At 50.9% G+C, this 15243-nt stretch overlaps 1 protein-coding gene across 4 annotated transcripts in view; it reads left to right on the top strand.

Moving 5' to 3' along the window:
* RAP1GAP2 (RAP1 GTPase activating protein 2) overlaps nt 1–15243 on the top strand; it is a 490286-nt gene that overhangs the window by 15148 nt on the left and 459895 nt on the right. The window contains exon 1 of one of the 4 annotated variants that reach the window (XM_066263021.1): nt 715–731. The exons of 1 other annotated variant lie outside the window; for it this stretch is intronic. The gene's annotated coding sequence lies outside the window, so the exon portion shown is untranslated. 2 more of the 4 variants (XM_066263018.1, XM_066263019.1) reach the window with 2 other exon arrangements.

Genomic DNA, 15243 nt, shown 5'->3' with positions numbered 1-15243 from the left:
GTGAGCTTCCCATTACATAAGGAGGTGTGCAAGCCCTGTTCTTCTGAGGCCACCCTCCGTGGACGTTACCCAGGAAAAGACTTAGGCATCCCAAAGGCTGCCTAGAAGATTCTTCATTCCTTCAACCCCTTCAAATTCATGACTATCCTTGGTGTGGCAGAAGCTGAGACTTGTGTGGAGTTAATGAATGAAAGCTCCAGGCTGCCGGGTTCAGGGCAGGGGCAATTTCAGGTGTTTGGGCAGCCCTTGAAGCCCACCATTTTCAAGTGCAGACAACACTGTACCGCCTCCTCAGTCCCACCCCTCCCAGAGATGGAGATGGCTCCAGGGTGTCTTCAATAGACTAGTAACTCATGGATCTTTCCGCACCTCGGTTCCCCACCACCCCAGGGCCCCATCCTTCAGGAACGTCTGTGGGCAGGTGCGCTATGCACTCCTTTATCCCCAGGGTCCCTTGGACGCGCCTGCCCCGCCCCGCGCCTTTGTTTCCTAGGAGCTGCCTCAGGCAGTCCCATGACGGCGGCGACGCGAGCGTCCCAACTGCGGTCGCAGCGCTCCGGATCCGCGGTGTCCCCCTTTCAATCCCCGGTGCCATCGTCCGCCCGGGTGCCTCCCTCCTGCGCCCACGCGGGCAGATAGCTGTGCGGCGGCAGCGCTCGGCAAGCATTGCCGGCACCACCGAGACCAGGGCCGGAGCTGAGCGGCGGAGTCGCTGGGAGCGGGAGAGCGAGGTGAGCGCAGCCCGCAGTAGGCTGGGCACGGCTGGGAGACCCCAGCCCCTAGCCCGGAGCGGACTTTCCCGTGCCCGCCGCCAGGTGTACAGCGGCTGCGGGCGGCCGCAGCCTGCTGCGTTCCGAGCCGCCGCCGGTGCGCGTGTGCGCGCCGCGGTGACGGTGCACGCGCGGGGCGGGCGGCGCGAGCAGCCCGCCGCCTGGGAGGAGGAGGGGGCCTGCGTCTGGATGGAGACTGTGGCCGCCGCCGTGGCGGGCGCGCCGGCGGAGACAGCCGTCGCGACTGACTGTTGATACTCGTCCATGTCGTGGGGTGAGCCTGGGCGCCGGCGTCATAGAAGGCCAGTAGGTCCAGGGCTGGGTGTGAATTCTATGGTCAGCTTGGATCAGGACGTGAGTCCTGGGTGTGACTGAACGTGGGATTGGGGTGTATGCTGTGAGTGTAAATGCGTGTGTTTGCAAAGAGAAATCCAGCCCATATGGACGTGTGCGAGCTCCGTGCTGCGATTCCACAGAGCAATTCAGCTTAATGGGTTTTGTCTGGGAGGTGCGGTGGCTGTCCTCAGAAATCCATGCAGGTGGGGCACTGCGCACACACTGTGCAGAGGGGCGTGCGTACCTGAGGGAAATGTTGCTCAGCCCCTGTCAAAGTCTCTAGCTAGAGAAACTGAGGCGGAGGTCAGAGGTGGGTGTTTACAGGTGGTGGTAGAAGAAAAAGCCAGAAACCTCAGAGGACCCGGTGGCTAGGCTGTGTTGGTTTGTTTACAGCCCCCCATTCCCAACTCTGCTGCCTTCTTCCCAGCCTAAAGGTCATAAACACCATCCCATCCTCACTCCAACCTGTGCCTGTCACAGCCAGGGGAGCTAGGATGGCGGGGTGCTGGCTGAGAGGCCTTCATGAACCTTTGGGTCAGGGCCAGCCTCCAGCCTGATGCTCACTCTGAGGGGCGTTTGGGCGGGCGGGTGTGGGGGAGCCAGCCCTGGCTGGGGGTCCAGGACAGGTATGTGTTCAGGAGACCTCAGGACTATGTGGAATTCGCTTGTCTTTGCCACCACTAGACGCTGAGTGTCTGGACCTGGGAGCTGGCAGTGGGGGCATCGTTCTGTTTTCTACAGCTCCCTCGACACCCTTCCTAACAAACTGAAGGGCATTTACATGCAAGTGGGGTTTGGGCTCTGAATCCCAGGATCTGCCTCTGAGTGGCTCCCACCAGAGCAGCCCCCACATGGAATAATAGGGTTGTCCTGGGCTAAGCGCCAGGACTCTCTGGTTCTTTTCATGCTTTGTGACCCTGGGGCTGCCCCTTGGCCCCACAGGCCTCAGTTTCCCATGGAGAGGGGAGAAGGCACCCCTCCCCCATTTCTCCTGCAACGGGTGAGTAGCAAGCAGAAAGCTCACACAGCTACTGGGGTTGTGGGGTCCCAAGCCGTTATTTCCCCCAGGAAGTCCCATTTTTAACCCTTGGGCAGGGCTCCAGGGAGGCTCTGCCTTCTGTTCCAAGGAGCTGTATAGTGGGTTTTTGAGTCCAGGGTGGGTGTCTGCTGGATCTGGCCATTCAGGCTTCAAAAAGTTACCTCAGGTCCCCCTTCCCTTCCAAGATATTGAGGAGGAGTGTGGGGTGGGGCTTGGGGGGCCTCATGGAGGGTGGGATGGGGACTGGAGATGAAGAGCCACAGAAATTTCTGGGCAGATGCAGATGCTAAACTTCAGTAGGGTCGTCAGGGCATGTTTGGCTGGGAGTGCCGCTCAGCACAGGGTATTGAAGCAGTTTGGCGGGAGGTGACCTCAGTTCTAGGGAAGATGACCCTTCTGCTGCAGGCATGCCCACACCTACCCCTTTCTCTTTCCCATGACCCTGTCTGAACCAAGTGTGGCTTAACGGCAGTGGCTCAGAAGGACTTGAACCTGGAGGGAAAGGAACCCTAGTGTGGATGGCAGTGGCAGCAGCACAGCACAATGGTTAGGCATAATGGCTGTGTTGTCACTCAGACCTGGGTTTAAATCCCAGCTCCACACCCTAACTCACTGTGTCTCACCTGTATTCCCCCAAAGCAGAACCGGAGCGCTATGCTTGGGAAATGATCTCAGGGAGTAAGGATGGGGATAAGAGGTAGGAGGAGAGAGAGGGAAGCAGCACAAGGGTGCTCTATTTTGATCGCCACCACCGTGTCCCGAGTAGTACATTCCAGTCTCCTGTGTAGCCTATGGAATGCGTTTCAGAGCCGCCCGGTCAGAGAAAAGCAGGGGAGCATTCACCCATTAACTCTCTTCCCCGATGGACAAGGACTCCTCCATGGACGTTAATTCCTATGAGATTCCAGGTGCACATGTGTAAGGCCCAAGTGGGTCCCGGTGTGCGTTCCACACTGTAGCTACAAAGAAGGCCTGGTGTGGCCCTAGATGAAGCTTTGCTGCGTGGCACCGTAGCTGTTGCTTGAAGCCTACCGAGAACTACCTGGCTGTTGGCGAGGTGGCTGGGGTAAGAAACGGGGGGCCGAGAGGGTCTGATGTGAAACACTGAGGTGTCTAACACACTGCATGACTGGGCAAGTTACCTAACTTCTCTGAGCCTGTTTCCTTATCGGGCGGTTGTGAGTATTACAGTAAGATATTTGTTAAATTTTTGAACACGGTGATGGGTCCATAGCAAGAGCTCCATGAACGGAGAATTTCTGTATATTAAGGAGGACAATGTGTTATGGGTGGCTCAGGTATTCATTTGTTCAAGTGAAGGAGAAGGCTGGGTAAGGGGACTGCTAAAGACCTTCCTCTTGGTTGTAGAATGGGGCTCCAGGCCCAGGTACCTGACTCAGTCAGTTCTTCCTGGAGCCATGGCCTCGTCTCCCAGACCCCCTGAGAAGTTCTGTTTCACAGTCTGTGAATTGGAGCCAGCAGTGCCCTGCCCCTGGACTGGCTCCTCAGATATGCTCTTGCTGGGGTTTGTCCCAGGAGGACATGGGAGCCCAGCAGTGGGCAGAGGGGATGAGCAGGCAGCTTGGAAGCAGGTGCTTGAAGGAGTGGAGGGAGGGCGGATGCTGGCGTTTGGTTGGCAGATGGTCGTGGGCACTGGTCTGGGCTACAATCAGTGGGGAGGACAGGGCAGGGAGATGGGAGAGAAGGCAAGAGAAAATGGAAGGCAGGAAGGAGGAGAGAGTGGCTGGCAGAGGGTGACCAAGAATGATGGTGGAAATAGGCCTGGGGTGAGTTGGGCAGCCTTGGTGCAAGGGAATGAGGGGTATCTGGGATGGTGTAGACAGGCTGGGCCCGTGGGGAAGTGACAGCATTGTGTGAGAGAGGGGAAGACAGTGGTTGAAGATTAGTTGGGGAGTTCCTAGGGCATATGTGAAAGCAGGCTTCATATTTCAGGGGACAGCACCTATAAGCCTCCTCATTCTCCTTTTCCCTGATGTGCCTACCTGTCCCTTCTAGTCCACCAACCCCTTTGGCAGGGGAGATACTGTTTGCAAACACTTATGTTCTGTTGTGAGCAGTGATTGGAGAAGGAGTGGACATGTTTCTGCCGAGGCCTGTTGCCATGGTACCATGGTGGCCCTTGTCTCCTTACCTCCTCCCATCTCTGAGCAATATGCCACCCCTCGGGGAGATGTTACACAGTGGGGAAGGTGTCCAGCTGCCTCTTGCTCATGCATGGGCAGCTCAGGCTGGCTATAAAGGTCACTGTGTCCATCCCTCGGCCTACAGGCAAGATTATATGCAGTCTGGGCTGAGGAGGTACAGCAGCCACTAGTTTTATTTACAGCCATTTAAAGACTCCTCTGACCTCTGCAATGTGGGACTCATTTTATTTTTAATAAGATTAGTTAAAACAAAAACAGTAATGCCAACCTACCTATCTTCTTCCCTTTTTAAGAGGACATCTTTATGGAGCCAGAAGGCATTCTCTTCTTGCTTACACCTCCTTCAATGCTTTGATGCTTTTCCAGTGGGAAGTTCTGCCTCATGTCTAATCTCAGCTCGCCATGCTGCACTTGTTTTTTTCCTCTGCTGGCTGTAACCCTTCAGGGCTTTTAAAGATTCATAAGGGGATTCCTCTCCATCTGCTCAAGATGTGAAGCAGTTTCAGGGGCCTCCCAACGCCGATGGGATGCCAAGGCAAGGATTGTGCTCTGCGGGACCTGACCTGAGATAACGCAGTGCTGAGCACCCCCACCCTGCTCATGCTTGAGTTCTAGACTTGCAGCTTGCTCTCAGGGTTGGCTGATGCCCCATCCTTTTCCTTGTTCAGATCCAAGGCTGTCAGATGCCTTCCTGGATCATGCTGGGCATGCTGGCTGGGCTCTGCCAGGTCTGGGTCAACAGATGGCATCAGGCATGGGCACTGGGGGGCCTGCTGAATAGATGACTGGTAGTGAGCAATAGCAGAAGGGAGTGACAGGATGTCAAACACAGTGAAGTTCGCTTGCATGTGTGCATGTCTTTGCACATGTGTCCCAGAGGATGTGTTGCTGGATCGCTGTGTCTGCACATCTCTGTATGTAGCTATGTGTGAGTCCCTTGAGCATGTGTCTGTGTGCACTGTTGGGTGCTCTGGGTTGTTCCTGTTCTTTTCTTTGAGTATGTGTGTTGACCACCCACGAGGCGCTCTCCAGGGTCCTCAAGGGTGTGCCTGTTGGATGGTAGGTGATACTTGACCCCAGCGGGATTTTCTGGCCTCCTGGAATCCCCAAGTCTTATGCCCCATCCAGTTCTACCTTCTTTCCAGGCTTATTGTCCCTGTCCCTCCTTATGCCCTGAGGAAGTTGCTTCTCCCCTAGTGGCTGTGTGGGTACTCATGATGGAGGGCAAACCAGTCAAGCCTCTAGGCCTAGCCTTTGAGTACTGAGCTAAGGGTGACAGGTGGGTGAGCCTTGGGTTGAGGAGATGAGTCACAGCTGGCTGCAGGGGTGGGTGGAAGCTGGACTGTATGTCAGCAAGCTCCAGGAAATGTGCACACCCCCCACCCACTCAACCGACGCTCCGAAGCTTGGGCACCCGTGCAGCAGTGGGAAAGCTTCCTGCCCCTGCTATCTGTGCACTCTTCCCTCGTAGCTGGCATGGATTCTGATGGGCAGCAGAGTGGTCTCTGGGGGTCTGGGCATCCCATTGGGGGCTTGGGCCTCAGTATAATTCCTGTCACCACAATCAGTTAAACTAAGAGCTCTTCCTGTGCCCGGCCCTGGACTGCACACACCCATGATTAGCTCGTTGGCTCCTCAGAACCGGTGAGGTAGGTTCTGAAAGCATCCCCATCTTATAAAGAAGTGGAAGCTCAGAGAAGTCGGGTTGCTTCTCCAAGGTCATACAGCCAGTAAGTGAACCCAGGTCTATTCTTTTAAAAAAATATTTATTTTTAAAAAAGATTTCATTTATTGGTTTTAGAGAGAGGAGAGAGAGAAAGGGGGAAGGAGCAGGAAGCATTAACTCATAGTAGTAGCTTCTTATATGTGCCTTGAGCAGGCAAGCCTGGGTGGGGTTTTGAACTGGTGACCTCAGTATTCCATGTCGCTGCTTTATTCACTGCGCCACCACAGATGAGACCCTAGTCTATTCTTGACACATGCTGCTGTTCCCTCCACTTTTCATAAAGCTGAGTCTATCTCATCCTTGCAGTCTCCCCTTCAGAGAGGTCTCCCCAGACCCTGGCCAGGTAGCTCAGTTGGTTGGAGCATTGTTCTGATACGGGAAGGTTGTGGGTTTGATCCAAGTCAGGACACATACAGGAATCAAACAATGAATGTATAAATAAGTGGAAAAACAAATCAATGTGTTTTTTCTCTTTCTCCCTTTTATTTCTCTCTAAAATCAATAAATAAAAAAATTTTTTTTTAAAGATTTTATTTTATTTTATTTTTTTATTTTTTTTGTATTTTTCTGAAGCTGGAAATGGGGAGAGACAGTCAGACAGACTCCCGCATGCGCCCGACCGGGATTCACCCGGCACGCCCACCAGGGGCGATGCTCTGTCCACCAGGGGGCGATACTCTGCCCCTCCTGGGCGTCGCTCTGCTGCGACCAGAGCCACTCTAGCGCCTGGGGCAGAGGCCAAGGAGCCATCCCCAGTGCCCGGGCCATCTTTGCTCCAATGGAGCCTTGGCTGCGGGAGGGGAAGAGAGAGACAGAGAGGAAGGAGGGGGGTGGAGAAGCAAATGGGCGCTTCTCCTACGTGCCCTGGCCGGGAATCGAACCCGGGTCCCCCGCACGCCAGGCCGACACTCTACCGCTGAGCCAACCGGCCAGGGCCAAAAGATTTTATTTTTTGACGTTAGAGGGGGAAAGACAGACAGAGAGAAGGGGGGGAGGAGCAGGAAGCATCAACTCCCATATGTGCCTTGACCAAGTAAGCCCAGGATTTCGAACCGGCAACTCTCAGTGTTCCAGGTCAAGGCTTTATCCACTGCGCCACCACAGGCCAGACAAATTTAAAAAAATTTATGCCTGATCAGGCTGTGGTGCAGTGAATAGAGTGTTAATGCTCTGGGATGCGGAGGACCCAGGTTCGAAACCCCGAGGTTGCCGGCTTGAGTGTGGGATCATAGACATGACCCCATGGTTTCTGGCTTGAGCCCAAAGGTTGCTGGCTTGAGCAAGGGGTCACTTGCTCTGCTGTAGCCCCCAGTCAAGGAACATATGAGAAAGCAATCAATGAACAACTAAGGTGCTGCAAGGAAGAATGGATGCTTTTCATCTCTCTCCCTTCCTGTCTTTCTATCCCTTTCTGTCCCTCTTTCTGTCTCTCTCTATGTCTTTCCAAAAAAAAAAAAAAAAAAATTAAACAGGGCTCCCAACCTACCCAGTCTCCTTCGATTATATCGCCTTATGATAAATACCCATGTGAAGTTATCCCTCTCTTATCCTCCACTTTTCCTCTTTCTAAGTCTGCCAGAGCAGAGATCTCTCTGTTTTGTTCACCAAAATAGCTTCTGCCCCAGTGGAGAGCCTGGAACACAGTAAGGATGTGATAAACATATGGTGAAAGAATGAATGAATGCATGAAGATGTGTCTGATTCTAAGCCCACGCTCTAAACCCCTCCTCTACGGCGACTTTTACACAGCAGGGGCCACTGCACTGGCTCTGGGACCAGCTCATCGGGATTTAAATTCTGGCTCTTCTACTGTCCTGGTATCTAGTGCTGTGTAATAAACCACCCAGAAGCTTATGGCTTAAAATGATGATGGTGTTTATTTACCTCAGTAATCTGTGATTTGGGCAGGGCAAGGTGGTGATACTTGTCTCTGCTTGGCCATTGTCATCTGGGTGGCTCAAAGTCGAGGGGTCTGGAATTGCCTGAAGGCTCAGTTGCTCTCATGACCGGCATTTTGATGCTGGCTGTTGGCTTGCGGCCTCAGTTCCCTGCCACACGGGCCTCTCCCTGTGTTCTTTCTGGGCTTCCTCACAGTGTGGTGGCTGGTTAAGAAGAGGAGTCCCCAGAAAGAGCCAGGCAGAAGCTATTTCACCGTTTCTCACCTAGCTTTAGAAAGAGTGCAGCACGACTTCTACCCCAGTCACAGATCCGCACAGATCCACCCCCCACTTCTCACTGGAGGGCTCACATGGTAAGAAGAGCAAGTGGGATGGGGAGATGTTGTGGGACGGTGTGGCCATCTTTGGGAAATGCAGTCTGCCACAGTCACTTTCTAGAAGTGTGACCTTACTTAGCCTCTCTGTGCCCCAGTTCCTTCATCTGTAAAATGAGAACACCATCAGTATGTACCTCAGGGGTTATTTGTTTAGTAGTGACTACACTTCCACTCATGGATCCCCCTGGCCACAGGTAAGGCGTTGGTCCAGATTTTCACCAAACTACAGGATCCAGCCCCAACTCCCCACCCACTGTCATGTCAGTCATACAGGAGGGGCCTTATTGTGCGGAGCCCTTCTGAGGGTGGGGCCGGTAATGGGCAGAGAAGAGGCCTTTTCTATTCTCTCTCAGATTATTCCGTTATTCTCAGTCAGTCCTTCAGAGGGTAAGGGACAAGTGCTGACAGAGATGCTATGATGTTAGGGTTCCCAGCAGGATTCCTCTGTGCCTGGGGTGTGGGGGACCCTGCCATGACCCCCATCTTTATCCAGGGAAATCAGGATAAATTAATTAGAAGCATACTGGCTTTGAGCTGCAGACCTTTTTTTATTTTATTTTATTTTTAAAATTTTCCCATTGATTTGAGAGAGAGAAAGGGAGAGGAAAGGAGAAAGAGAGAAAGAAGAATCAACTCGTTGTTCCACTTAGTTGTTCCATCTGGTTTTGCACTCATTGATTGCTTCTCATAAGTGTCCTGAGTGGGGATTGAACCCGCAACCTCAGCACGCCAGGATGACACTTTTATCCACGGAGCTACCTGGCTAGGGCTTTTTAAAAATTGAAAAATATTTTTTTTCTGTTGCTTTGAGAGAAAGAGAGAGGAAGGAAGAGAGGGGGAAGGGGGAGAGAGAGAGAGAGAGAGAGAGACAGAGAGACAAGAAAGCATCAACTTGTTGTTCCACTTAGTTGTTCCATTTAGTTGTGCGCTCATTGATTGCTTCTCATACATGCCCTCACTGGGGATAGAGGCCTTTTTTTCTTAAGTGTCTGAGGAAGCTCCCTGCCTTTTCTGAGTCCTGCTTCCACCGGAGTCACTGCTCATCTGCCAGAAGTATGACTCTTCAACCCAGATTTCCAGGTATGGGGGAGGAATCTCAGGGTTTGTTCATCTGCCCAGTTGGGGCTGCTCCTCAGCTGGGCATGGCGGGGGGCCAGGAAGAATCTTGGGGTTTGCCCCAGCCCAGCCTGGGACTGTCTCACATCTAGCACTGCTCTTGATTGGGGCCTGCTCTGCAATAAGGTTCAAGGCAGGGGTTCTGGATTTTAATTCTGTTGCCACCACCTACCCGCCCTATGACCTCGGGTGGGTCTCTTAACCCATCTAAGTCTCCATTTCCTGTCCAGGAAGAAGGACATGGTTGTGGTAAGGATTAAATGAAACAAAAATTATGGCATACTTGCTTTATGGGAGATTCTCAAGTAATGATCATAGTTACTCTTTACAGATGAACAAAAAAACCGAGGCAGAGGAAATTTAAGCGGTTTCTCCAGAGCTGCGTTAAATGTCAGAACCAGAGCTGAAACCCAGGTGTTCTAACACCAACTGGTTGTTACTTATTTCCTGCTACGCAGAGAATTCCCCCATCCTTCAATCCCTTTTGCCAGAGGGCAAAGTATCTGCCATCCTTGTGAAACAGCAAGAAATTCCTTCTCCTCCTTGCACTACCCAAACTTGCCTGTAGAGGGCGCTGATGTTCTGGCCCATCCTGGTGAGGAAAGTACCCAGGTGAGACGCTGCAGTGGAGGGGAGTGTCCTAGCTGGATGGAGGGAGAGCAAAGAGCTGGCTTTGTGATCTCTTAGTAAGAATTCCCTTCATACAGCAACTAGTGCCTAAGCCTTCCTATAGATAACTCCAGGGTCACCAATAATAGTGGTAGTACTGTAGTAGATTTCATTCCAGTATTTCTTCCTGGACCAGAATCATCTGGGGAGTTTGTTACAAATGTAGATTTCCTGGCCCCACCTCAGAACAATGGAATCAGAATTTTAGCAGTACCACTAGCTAACATGATTATAGGTCTGTGCCAGGCCCTGCTTTGAAGGCCTAACATGTATTAACTCATTTACCCCTCCAGCAGCCCTAGAAGGTAGGTACTGTTAACATAACCATTGTATAGATGGGGCGTGTAAGGCCAGTGGCCATGCCGGTTCACACTGGATTTGGCAGACAGTGAAGGAACTGTAGAGTGAAGGATGATGGGCCATTCCATTTATGAGTCTCACAATGGTGGATGAACAAACAAGCAGGGCAAAACTGCTTTTACCTCTCTCTGGAGTCACCAGCCAGACAGGCTGGGGGCGGGGAACCCCTTCTCCCGCAAACAATAGCCCCTCCAAATGGCAGCAGGCAGTCCTCAATCAACAGTCTGCCACCCTGAGGGCAAGCACCCGCAGCCTTACATAGACTACCCACACATGGCGCTGCCCCTGCTCATGTAACAATTAGGCAAAGTGCAAGCAAGCAAACCTAATACTTGTAACACACTGGTTTGCCCAACAGGGATTCTGGGCTGAGACATGGGAAGGTTAAGTAACTCACCCAAGATCACACTGCTGGCACGCAGCAGGGCTGGGGTTTGACTCCATGCTGTTTAAGACCCAGATGGTTCTCACGCCCAGTGCATTTTACAGCCACTGTTTTATTTTTTATTTTATTTTATTTTTTTACAGAGACAGAGTCAGAGAGAGGGATAGATATGGACAGACAGACAGGAACGGAGAGATGAGAAGCATCAATCATCAGTTTTTCGTTGTGACACCTTAGTTGTTCATTGATTGCTTTCTCATTATGTGCCTTGACCGTGGGGCTACAGCAAACCGAGTAACCCCTTGCTTGAGCCAGCGACCTTGGGTGCAAGCTAGTGAGCTTTGCTCAAACCAGATGAGCCCGTGCTCAAGCCGGCGACCTCAGGGTTTTGAACCTGGGTCTTCCACATCCCAGTCAGACGCTCTATCCACTGCGCCACTGCCTGGTCAGGCTACAGCCACTGTTTTATAACATGGGCCCATCCCCTTTCTTGTCTTCTTTTGCTCCATTTTATTTGTCATTTTAAGTAGGGGGTGTGGGTTTTTTAGTTATAAAAGTAAGACTTGCTTATTTCTTTTCATTTTAGTGCCTGGGGCCAACTTGCTTGAACCCTTCAAGTTGAGCCATGACTGTGGGAGGGGAAGAGAGAGAGAGAGAGAGAAAAGAGGGAGAGGAAGATATGAAGAAACAGATGGTCATTTCTCCTGTGTGCCCTGACTGGGAGTCAAACCCAGGACTTCTACATGCTGAGCAGATGGTCTACTGATGAGCCAACCTGCCAGGGCCTAAGACTTACTTATTTCAGAAAACATAAAATTTAGAAAAGCACAAAGAAGAAAAAAAAATCATGCTTCTTAATCTCACTCCTTGAACAATATGGCCCTGAACATATTAGCCTGTTTCATTTCATTCAGAAATTTCCTGTAACGCTTTTCTCATATCATTACCTGTACTTCCACACCTACTTAGTACTGGCTGAGAGGTACTCTGTTGTTGGGAGATGCTGTCTTTAACCTACCCCCTACTGTTGGATATTTGGGTTGTTCCCAGTGTTTTATAGTTGTTACAACAATGTGATGGAGACCCTTGAAAGTACAACTTGGCACACATCTTTGAATTTTTCCCTGTGGGATGGCGTGGAATTGGAAATGGAATTGCCAGGTCAAAAGGCATGCATATTGGCTCTGGTCGGTGGCTCAGTGGATAGAGTGTTGGCCCAGCATATGGACATTCGGGTTTGATTCCTGGTCAGGATTCACATGAGAAGCCACCATCTGCTTTTCCCCCCGTTCCACTTCCCCTTCTCTCCCTTTTCCTCTCTCTCACAGTGACTTGATTGGTTTGAGCATCAGCCCCGGGCGCTGAAGATAGCTTGGTTGATTTGAGCATCAGCCCCAGATGGGGGTTGCCGGGTGGATCCCAGTTGGGGTGCATGCGGGAGTCTGTCTCTCTATCTCCCCTCCTCTCACTTGAAAAAAGAAAAAAGGAAAGAAGGTTTTAAAGAAATGAACCTTTGTAGCTTCTCCTCTTCCACCTTCTAGATCAAACTGTCCATATAATTAAAACTTTTAAATCTATAATTGTAACATGTTCATGGTTTAAAAAAAGCCCCAAATCATCAAGTGCACAGAAGGGCATAGAGTAAGAAGTCCCTCCCCCCTGATTTCCAGTTCCAGTCCCATTCTTCAGAGGAAACCAACCAATCTTGGACCATTGCTTCCAGAAATGTTTTCTTCCAGAAATTGTCTAGACAGATATGAACATTTACATATTTATTTAAACCCATAAGATTCTACTATATGAGCTGTTCTGTGTCTTTTTTTTTTCATGAGTTTTTAGGATATCTATATACTAGAACATATGTGAAGTCTACCTCCTTCTTTTCAGTAGCTCCATAGTATTCCACTGTATGCTTGTTCCACAATGTGAGTTAGATGGCAGTCATTTAGGTTAGTGTTTTTTGTATTTTGCTGTTACAGACAGTGCTATAATTAACACCTGTGTGCATAGATCTTGTCAGCTCTTAAGAGTTCACCTGTGGAATAAGTTTCTAAAAAAATATTGGCACAAAATGTATGTGCACTTAAAATTTTGATTGCTATTGCCAAATATCTACACCAGGCATCCCCAAACTAGCATGCGCCCCCCTGAGGCCATTTATCCTGAGGCCATTTATCCGGCCCCCCACCGCACTTCCGGAAGGGGCACCTCTTTCATTGGTGGTCAGTGAGAGGAGCACAGTATGTGGCGGCCCTCCAATGGTCTGAGGGACAGTGAACTGGCCCCCTGTGTAAAAAGTTTGGGGACCCCTGATCTACACACTAGCAATGGGGCACCTGTTTCCTCATGTGCTCTCACCATGTTATCAGAGTTTTTTTTTTTTTTTTACCTTTATTGTCTTGTGGGTAAATGTGATATCTCATTCTTATGTAAAATTAAAAAACAATTATGGTACCTTTTGTAGCTTTTTTAGTCCACAGTCATGCATTGCTTGCTCGAGGTCCTCTTGTAGGCTGTCGTTACTGAACAGATCAGAATGAACTGTGCAATCCTGTGTTGCGGTCCTGGTCTTGGAGCCCAGTTTTCACAAGCACCTGTCTTGCAGTTTTTGGTGGTTTTTTTTTTTTTTTTTTTTTGCCATCGTCTTGCTTCTTAGAACTTGTACAATAGAAAATTCATGTGCTGTAAATCACAGTGCCGACACTGTGGGTGTCATTTTATCTCCATCCTGAGGTAGGAATTCCTCACCTGTGCGGGTCTGCTGGCTCTAAATGCCACTGGTGACATTTTTCGGGTGATCAGAGTGTCCTTCTCTGCTGTTGTCCCCTGTTCTCACCTGGCATGTAAAAGAAGCAGAGGCTAATCTAGCCTCTCCTTTGATGAGAGTTCAGCTGAAACCCCCAAAGAGCACATGTCCCGCTCAAGGTGTCACAGCAGTGACATGTCACAGCAGTCGAGCTGGGAGGAGAGCCACGACCCAGCTGGTCAGCACTGGTGCGAATTCACGCTGTCTGGAGTGGAGAAGGATCCAGGCCGAATGACACAGTGCCCGCCTCACTATGGGCATCTGTTTCCTGAGCTTCCGGTGACTGCCTCAGCCCCATGCCTGGGAAGGGAGCTTGTCTCATATTCCAGCTCCTGCTGGTGGTTGTGAGAACAGAGCTCCCCAAATAGAGGAGATCACTTTCTCTCTTCCCTCCTGCCCTCAAAGGCCTGTAGACACAATGGAGGGGCTGCCTGCAGGGGTGTGGGCTGGCTTGTCTCTGATCCCAGCCATATTTCTCGTCTCTATGTTCCTCTAAAGGAGGGGTCAGGAATCTTTCTGGCTGAGAGAGCCATGAACACCATATATTTTAAAATGTAATGCCATGAGAGCCATATAACGACCCGTGTACCTTACGCATTATCCAATAAACATTTGGTGTTGTCCTGGAGGACAGCTGTGATTGGCTCCAGCCACCCGCAACCATGAACATGAGTGGTAGGAAATGAATGGATTGTAATACATGAGAATGTTTTATATTTTTAGTGTTATTATTTTTTTTAATTAAAGATTTGTCTGCGAGCCAGATGCAGCCATCAAAAGAGCCACATCTGGCTCGCGAGCCATAGGTTCCCAACCCCTGCTCTAAAGCCTAGAGAGCTGGGTGGGTTTCCGGGAGCTCTGTCTTAGGTTTGGGACTCTGGCTGGGACTTTCCCCTTCAGCTGGTACTAAGAACACCCACAGGCCTCCACCAGAGAAGCCAGGGCCTTGTGACCGGGTGATTCAAAGTAGGCTCTGTGGGAGAAGACTCCAGGAGCCACCCTGGGAGAGAAGGAGCCTATCTGCCAGGGGTTGGGAGGACATGGCACTTGCTCTTTCCCACTTCGTCATTGTTTTCTTCCAGCTGTTGGGCTGAGCTTTGCTTTTTCAGGACTTAGTTCTTCCATCTGTAAGGGGCACTGCAGCAGCTGTGCGTTTCTGCAGGCTTCAGAATCAGTAGGGCAGGTTTGGTATGCTGATCCGCCCCTACTGAAGCAGATCATCGTACAGAACGGTGGTTGAGAACTTGGGCTCTGGAGTCAGACCTAGCTGTGCCGCCATCATGCCTGGTAAATTTTGTCCAGGTCCTTAATCTCTCTGAGCCACAGTGTTCCTGTTGGTAAAATGAGGATAACAGTGGTACCATCTCAGATGCAGCTGTGAGATTGAAATGAGCTAAGCTGTTAGGTTGGTGCTGGTCCAGAGGACACTCACAGACACAGGCGCTGCCCCTGGCTCCCCTCTTTGCACATAGTTTGTCCTCATCTCCACTCTGACCTTCTGGCATGCTGAGTCAACCGAGGTCTGGGAGGAAGCTGGGCTGTGTGCGCTGGGAGCCGGAGGGCTGGGTCTGGCTGAGTACTTCTCTTTTCTCTTGA

Source organism: Saccopteryx bilineata, chromosome 2 (genome assembly GCF_036850765.1).
Source record: "Saccopteryx bilineata isolate mSacBil1 chromosome 2, mSacBil1_pri_phased_curated, whole genome shotgun sequence".
Lineage (NCBI taxonomy): Eukaryota > Metazoa > Chordata > Mammalia > Chiroptera > Emballonuridae > Saccopteryx > Saccopteryx bilineata.
This window is presented reverse-complemented; position numbering and strand designations above follow the sequence as displayed.